This window comes from Bombina bombina, chromosome 2 (assembly GCF_027579735.1).
Source record: "Bombina bombina isolate aBomBom1 chromosome 2, aBomBom1.pri, whole genome shotgun sequence".
Classification (NCBI taxonomy): domain Eukaryota; kingdom Metazoa; phylum Chordata; class Amphibia; order Anura; family Bombinatoridae; genus Bombina; species Bombina bombina.
In genome coordinates, this window is record NC_069500.1 from 120,010,293 (window position 1) to 120,019,557 (window position 9,265).

Below are 9,265 nucleotides of genomic sequence, written 5' to 3' on the forward strand. Positions count from 1 at the left end.
CATTGTGAATTGCTCTCAACTCCAAGATGTTTAAAGAGGAGAGCAGACACTTCAGAGTCCATAATCCTTAAAGACCCAGACAGCTTACCAGCCCAGCAGGTTGGCATCCATGTTCACATCACCCAGGAATATCTCCAGAAACACACGCCCGGAGATAGATACTCCTGAAAAAATACTACGGAAGAAAGTCTCTTGTCATCTGAACTAAATCTATCTTTAAGACAGATCCGAAAGTTCTAGATGTCATGGAAAATAGCAAAAGGGATGTCATGAATGGAATACCATCAGACCAATTCCCTCCATACACAGGGTCACAGAAAAGTGGAGAAAAATCAAATGCAGCTAAATCCAAACTCCCAACCTCCTGGTTGCAAGATGGTTACCAATTAAACTTTCTTTTGGCCAGACAGAAGACTGCAGAGTGGGGAAAAGGAATAAATCCTTGATTTTTTGATCTCTTAAAGACATCTCCTAGATAAAGAATCAAATAAAGGTCTAAGCATACCGCACATGGTGTTCCCAGGTGGTCTGCCATCCAGGTACTGACCAGACCTGACCCTGCATAACTTCCGAGATCAAACAAAATCGGGTGCATTCAGGGTATTGTGGCGGTAGTCCCAAATAAATTACCCTTGTGGATAGAACAAGGGAACTCTTCTCCAGATTAATTTCCCATCCCCGGAAAAGAAGATTGGACAAGATCTCTTAAAAGAGAGTTAGCTCAAAGTCAGGATGATACCTGAACTATATATTATACAGAAAAACACACTTGCAATATCCCAAGACCTAAATGTCTTACTGGGATAGCGCAAACTAAGAAAACTAGAGAAGATTCAGATTAAGGAAACAATAAATCTCTCAGGTCTAAGTTTGTTATGAACAGGCCTTCTAGAAACAAAGAAGAAAGGATACTACTTTGAAGGACAGAATCTGAAATATATGAGGTAAACACCTATATTCCGTTCCCAAACTGGGACTGCAACTGTCACTCCCAGAGATGAAGACCCTGAATCCAGTTCAAGGAATGCCTCTCATTCACTTGGATTGCAGATACTCTAGAAAGAGAAATCTGCCCCTGGGAGGTAAACTTAGATTGGACTTGAAAAGGCATGACCCAAACAAAGTCTCATCCTTAAAAGGAGACACGAGAAGCGTGTATTTGGAGGAAACAGAAAGAATTTAATCTGCAACTGCAGAACTATAAAGTCTAGGCTATACCACTAAACAGGTAGGCTTCTCAGCTGACCATAAATTTCAGCCACATTGCCCGGCCGCTAGTACAGCAAGTCTAAGAAGATAAGACACTGCTCTAAATGAACAATTAAACCTCCAGCTTCTTACCTATGTCAGAAAGAAAACTAGATTATCTCCGCAGAGATCTAAGTTCTCTGATTAAAAGTAGAAAGTTCCCTTCTACTAAAGACACTGTGCATTTCAAGAGAGATAGCGACAGGAAATCCTAAAAAGGACGTGTGACAGGGAGAAATATCCCCAGATTCTCTATAAAAATCCTGTGAACATCTCACAGCATGTCTAGAACCCTTCCAGAGAGGAAAGAAAAATATAGAACTGATAAAGTTCACAAAACTCCAAAGGAAAGACGATAGGGATCGGTGTCATCCAGTCAGCCAAGACCTCCTGACAAAATAAGAGGCTTTGAAACAAACAACTAAAGGATACCACTTCAGTAACAGATGAAGGAATTATACTGTCCAGATCTGAGATTTCAGCCTCAGAAACTACCGGCAAATCCTCCTCACTAACTTGGAAGAAGACAAACCTGCGTAGTAGCATGTGGAGCACAAACCCTCTTATCTGAGAATTAAAATGTCCTCTTGCCTTTTCCCTGAAGTAAAGGAAAACAGACCAAGCCACAGATACCGCAGAAGATACCTGAGCTTGCAACTTCTGTAAGCAAATACACTCCTCCAGGAGATTGAGAGGAACCACAGGGCACAGTAAAAATAAATGTCTAAACCAATTCTTAGTTGAGCAAGCCTTCCACACAACTTCAGCATCAGAAGAAGGAATTATACTGCCTAAATCCAAAATTTCAACCTCAGATTCACCAGAAGAATCTTCATCCTCAGACTTCTGAGATGAAATACTTTAATTAGCCACTTCAGGATCAGAAACCTTACTTACTGTTTCTTTAAATTTCCTTTTGCGTTTTCCCTGCAGCATGGGAAAAGCAGTCAGCGCCTCAGATACTGCAGAATATACCTGGCAGTAATATCTTGCAAAATAACTCCAGACGGAGCATGAGAGGAAACGCAGGGCACTGCATGTGCAGATGAATAGGATTGGGAAGCTTGAGGAGAAAGCTGAAGCACATCTGAAACAGGAGGATCCTGAACAGCATCTGCCATAGCTAATGATGGCTCAGGGTCAAAAAGTCTATTTCTATAAGCTAAAGTACTTTCAATACATGAAGAACAAAAATGTACTGGGGGTTCCACCTGGGCATCAAAACATAAGCTACAGGTAACATCCTGCACAGCCTCTTGATCCATAAAACAAAAAGAAGCAAATAAAAAAAAAACTTTCTTTTTTTCTTAATCTTTTGACAAAGGATATAATACAGAACCAAAAAAACGTTCTTAAATAAATGTTCCCTTTGAATTTACAAAATCAAGAAAACATACCCCAGGCAACACACTACACCTCATCAGAATTACTGAGGATCCCTACCTGTCCTGCAACCCGCAGCAAACTGAGGAAAAAAACGATTCCGTTAACAATCCGGATTTCCAGAGAAGCAAAAAAGAAGCCTTCTAAAAAGCAGAGCCATCTGAAATATGGGCACCTCACTCTTACAGAAAGTAAAAAAAAGCGCAAAAAAACTGACATCACAGAATCAGAACCTCCCTAAAAGGGGTGGTCCAACAGCTGACAAAAAAAGCAATTTTTTAATTTTTATTTTTAAAAAACTTTCTTGAAAAACAGGCTTAAAAACAAACAATAAAACCCCCCAAAAAAGTACATAATCCGTTACTAAAAATGGATCCTCACTGAACCATCAATAAAATAAATAACTCCTCCACTAACAGTGACTGCAAAAACTGCCATAAAAACCTGCACACTGACAGGAATAATAAAAAACGTCCCCCTGCAGCGTTTCAGCTGAATAAGTGCCAAATTTTTCCCTGCTACATAGAAAAATAAAACTGGCATTTACCTCAATATTTATCTGTCTGGTAGCAGGACAGCTCACTTGGTTTGAGAGGATGCCATCCCTCACATGGACCTGTGGAAATACAGAAAGACTGAATAAACTTCTAAAATCTATATAGGGCAGCAAAACGCAGTGAGGATTGTACCCCACAAGTTCCCAATTGCTTAAAAGTCACCATTGCCATACTGAGGAGACTGACATGGGCTAAGGCTAGACCCTTTAGAAGGATCAGAGTAAACCTACTCTGCTTTAAAATAAAAAAATCTTGATTGTAGATCAGACACCAAAACTTCACCTCCTCCTTGCACTGCAGGCAAAGAGAATGACTGGGGGTTATGGGTAAGGGAAGTGACATATATAGCAGCTTGGCTGTAGTGCTCTTTGCCTCCTCCTGCTGGCCAGAAGTGATATTCCCACTAGTAATTGATGATTCCATGGACTCACCATATCTTAAGAAAGAAATATGCCTACTTTCATCTGAAAAACATAGCCAGGATACAACACTTAATTCCACCGGATGATATGCCAACAATAATCCATACATTTGTATCCTCTAGGCTAGATTACTGCCTCCCAAAAAAAGAACATCGCCTTCAGACGGTACAAAACGCAGCAGCCAGACTACTGACCAATCAAACTCCTTCCTGCCACATAACACCTGTTCTCCACTCCCTGCATTGGCTTCCAATTAAATGGCGAACATATTTTGCCGACCTTCAAAGCCTTAAACAACCAAGGCCCACAGTACCTGAAAAAGCTTTTGACACCCTACATCCTATCCCGCTCACTTAGGTCAGCCAACACATCCCTCCTCTAAGTGCCAAGAATAAGGACAAACTCAGGCTTCGGAGCATTCGGCCATGCTGCCCCTACTTTCAGGAACTCTTTACCATGCGCAATCAGAGGCACCGTCCTTACAGACTTTAAAAAAAAAGCTAAAGACCCACCTGTTCCATTAGGCATTCAGTCCGCTTATCTAACCTTCAGAAACTCCTAACTTTTATGTCTTCTGTTGGTATATTTGTAAAGTGCTTTGAGTCTCACAGGGAGAAAAGCGCTATATAAATCGCAAATTATTATTATTATTATATTTATTATTAAAAGCAAGTGCAATATTAAACTGGTCTGAATCCATTACAACATTTCAGCATGTCACCTAAATGAGATGGAGGTAAGACCTCAGCTTTTTTTTTTTTTTACAATAAACACCATTAACACTGGTAGGAAAGTGTTCTGGAGGCCCAGAATCAGAAGCCTCCATTATTGCAAAAATCTACAACATAGAAAAAAGTATAAAGAGTTAACTCCCCCACCCCCCACAAAAAAAGTTGCCTCCTCCAAGAAAGCTTGCTTGAGAGCAGAAATGGAAGCAGTGTCAGAAGTTTCAGTAATTACTAAAAGGTTTAAAGCCTTGGGAAAAAACAGGCTGTGAACAGTTGTACGTTTGTTGCAGACAGATTGAGCATACCAAAAAGCACAAGCTCTTTAAAAACTTACTAGGCTAAAGCACGCTAATCCAAAACCAGGATACGAGCAGAAAACAGCCGATGGCTAGTTAGCGCACCAAGGAATTAGGGAACCCGTGCAAAAACCGATGTGTTAAAAATTAAAGTAGTGCGGCAAAACCTGAAGTGCACACAAACCCAAGGGCTTACGTGTGCTATGATGCGCACCGACCCGAAGGATGCGCACAGGAAAAAAAAGAACGCTCTGTGAGCGCCCAAAACCAGACACGCGCTAAAAACTTAAAGGGGAATAACATAATAAAATAATAATTATGTCCCAAGGATATATATATATAATAAAAAACAGAATTTATGTTTACCTGATAAATTACTTTCTCCAACGGTGTGTCCGGTCCACGGCGTCATCCTTACTTGTGGGATATTCTCTTCCCCAACAGGAAATGGCAAAGAGCCCAGCAAAGCTGGTCACATGATCCCTCCTAGGCTCCGCCTACCCCAGTCATTCGACCGACGTTAAGGAGGAATATTTGCATAGGAGAAACCATATGGTACCGTGGTGACTGTAGTTAAAGAAAATAAATTATCAGACCTGATTAAAAAAACCAGGGCGGGCCGTGGACCGGACACACCGTTGGAGAAAGTAATTTATCAGGTAAACATAAATTCTGTTTTCTCCAACATAGGTGTGTCCGGTCCACGGCGTCATCCTTACTTGTGGGAACCAATACCAAAGCTTTAGGACACGGATGAAGGGAGGGAGCAAATCAGGTCACCTAAATGGAAGGCACCACGGCTTGCAAAACCTTTCTCCCAAAAATAGCCTCAGAAGAAGCAAAAGTCCGCCACCCGCTTGGGTATAGGAAAAGCTTCTGGGAGCCCCGGGACCTCTAGGAACTTGTCCATTTTACATAGTTTCTCTGGGATGACCAACTTGTCACAATCATCCAGAGTGGATAATACCTCCTTAAGCAGAATGCGGAGATGTTCCAACTTAAATTTAAACGTAATCACATCAGGTTCAGCTTGTTGAGAAATGTTCCCTGAATCAGTAATTTCTCCCTCAGACAAAACCTCCCTGGCCCCATCAGACTGGGTTAGGGGCCCTTCAGAACCATTATTATCAGCGTCGTCATGCTCTTCAGTATCTAAAACAGAGCAGTCGCGCTTACGCTGATAAGTGTTCATTTTGGCTAAAATGTTTTTGACAGAATTATCCATTACAGCCGTTAATTGTTGCATAGTAAGGAGTATTGGCGCGCTAGATGTACTAGGGGCCTCCTGAGTGGGCAAGACTCGTGTAGACGAAGGAGGGAATGATGCAGTACCATGCTTACTCCCCTCACTTGAGGAATCATCTTGGGCATCATTGTCATTGTCACATAAATCACATTTATTTAAATGAATGGGAATTCTGGCTTCCCCACATTCAGAACACAGTCTATCTGGTAGTTCAGACATGTTAAACAGGCATAAACTTGATAACAAAGTACAAAAAACGTTTTAAAATAAAACCGTTACTGTCACTTTAAATTTTAAACTGAACACACTTTATTACTGCAATTGCGAAAAAACATGAAGGAATTGTTCAAAATTCACCAAATTTTCACCACAGTGTCTTTAACCCTTAAAATAACGGAACCGGAGCCGTTTTTAACTTTAACCCCTTTACAGTCCCTGGTATCTGCTTTGCTGAGACCCAACCAAGCCCAAAGGGGAATACGATACCAAATGACGCCTTCAGAAAGTCTTTTCTAAGTATCAGAGCTCCTCTCACATGCGACTGCATGTCATGCCTCTCAAAAACAAGTGCGCAACACCGGCGCGAAAATGAGGCTCTGCCTATGATTTGGGAAAGCCCCTAAAGAATAAGGTGTCTAAAACAGTGCCTGCCGATATTATTATATCAAAATACCCAGAATAAATGATTCCTCAAGGCTAAATATGTGTTAATAATGAATCGATTTAGCCCAGAAAAAGTCTAGTGTCTTAATAAGCCCTTGTGAAGCCCTTATTTACGATCTTAATAAACATGGCTTACCGGATCCCATAGGGAAAATGACAGCTTCCAGCATTACATCGTCTTGTTAGAATGTGTCATACCTCAAGCAGCAAGAGACTGCTCACTGTTCCCCCAACTGAAGTTAATTGCTCTCAACAGTCCTGTGTGGAACAGCCATGGATTTTAGTGACGGTTGCTAAAATCATTTTCCTCATACAAACAGAAATCTTCATCTCTTTTCTGTTTCTGAGTAAATAGTACATACCAGCACTATTTCAAAATAACAAACTCTTGATTGAATAATAAAAACTACAGTTAAACACTAAAAAACTCTAAGCCATCTCCGTGGAGATGTTGCCTGTACAACGGCAAAGAGAATGACTGGGGTAGGCGGAGCCTAGGAGGGATCATGTGACCAGCTTTGCTGGGCTCTTTGCCATTTCCTGTTGGGGAAGAGAATATCCCACAAGTAAGGATGACGCCGTGGACCGGACACACCTATGTTGGAGAAATATATACTGTATATATAAATGGCCAAGAAGGCTTATAGTATGCCAAATGTTTTAAAACAATATTTACCAATATACACGCAACTTCTAGGAAAGCAGTAGTAAGCCATGAAATAAGAATAAGAGTATACTGAAGACCATGTCTGTAAATAGACTAAGCAGCCAATCAGAATGCTAGTCGCAGGACTTCCAAGGGCGTGTGCATCTGGCATTTGCACGCACAGTCATGTTATTTTCCTATTCAGTTTAAGGAAGTTTACTATAAAATCTCATGAGATCACAGCAAAGCAATGCATGACCTCAATAATGCTTAGCCATTTTTGTTCAACTTGCAGCTAGACAGTATCTGAAGTATAACTATTCACAGAGCACTTACTCTGGTGAGCTGAATAAATTTTGAGGTAAAATATCTTCCTTTTTTACATAGAGATGCTCAGCTTTTTATAGTTATATTATGCTTAATCACTTGAAAGTTATGCAGCATAAGTGGTATGTACCTTTAAATTAAAATAAATAGCTTATTTTGTTTCTTTAATATGCATAATAGGCATTGTTTAGAGTTTTATGACTAAGAATCCAGTCAGATATTGCATCAGAAACAAGCTATGAAGTGTTTTTTGAAATTCTTAAAATGTGGAATACAACAGATTTGGCAGTTTACCAGCAACAGACTCATGGATAAACTATCAATCACATATAGATGGGCAATAACAATACTTTTATAACCAATTCAACCACTATTTTCATGTCAAACAAGTAATAAATTGTACCCGATTAAAAAAGGGGCGCACACCTTTTATTTTCACACTTTCCTGTGTATTATGCCTGGAAATTTACACATATGACTATTGAGATGTGCAGAAATGTCATTTACATAAGCAAAATGTTTAGCTGAAAATATGGGGAGACTTAAAACTATCAAATGGAAATGCTCTAATATATTACAAAATTATCTTATTGTGCTAATGCTTGTGCAGATGGGCAATGCTGTACTAGGACCTGGTTCAACAAACCATGCGAGCCAATGTTATGAGGCATATTTGCATAGCCACCAATCAGCAACTAGCTCCCCAGTAGTGCAATGCTGCTCCAAAGCCTACCTGGGTGTGCTTTTCAACAAAGGACACCAAGAGAATTAAGTAAAGGTTAGGTAAATCGAATGCTATATCTGAAGAAAGTTTATCTTTGACTATACTGTGCATTTAAGGCCCCCTTTTTAGAAATATTTAATCAGCACTTCTTATTGGAGACAACTTTATAATTCACACGATATTTGAATATTTCCATATTTAGCACTGCTTAAAGCAAAATTATAAGGAATATGAATATTAATTTCCTACATTAAACTTTTATACTGCTATTTTTTTTTATTTTTTTTTAAATATATGCCATTTTGTTACAAGTTAGAAACACTGCAATAATATTGCAGAATTATTAATTTTCATTTAGTTCAATTAAAGCTAACTTTTCATGACAGTTAAGAGCTCTCACTGGATAATTTAGCTTTATACTGTGCATTTTGTACTTTAATTATACTTTGGGGATAGTAAATTCTAATGAAACATTTTTAGCAAATGTTTGAGTCAGCAGTAAGATATCTTAAAATCATAGCAACCAAACCGTTAAAAATAGAATTTCCCTCTAAGAATGCTCTAAGCTATTACCATTTTTACTGGGGATTTAGAAAGTGTACATTAGGAGATACATTTTTATTTTAATAAAGTATACAATGTTGATTTAAGTGTAGCTTTTCTATGCACATCCATAATATAATTTCCTACAGTTAAGGGACAGACTACTACAGAATTTTTATGTTTTAAAAAGATATATAATCCCTTTATTAGCCTTTATCACCCAGTTTTGCATAACCATCTAAGCATCTACAGACCCCCTTTATTTGTATTTTAGCCAATCCACAGGAGTGAGCACAATGTTATTTTTATGGCACACATGAACTAGCACTGTCTATCAGTGAAAAACTGTCAAAATGCAATGAGATAAGAGGCAGTTTCCAGAGCTTAGTCATTAGCATATGAGCCTACCTAGGTTTAGCTTTCATCAAAGAATACCATGAGAACAAAGCAAATTTAATGATACAAGAAAATTTTTAATTTGT

General features: G+C 39.1%; 1 pseudogene; it reads right to left on the reverse strand.

The window, feature by feature from the left end:
• Positions 1-498: 498 nt before the first annotated feature.
• On the reverse strand, positions 499-617 carry LOC128651108 (uncharacterized; annotated as a pseudogene).
• Between the last annotated feature and the right edge of the window lie 8,648 nt (positions 618-9,265).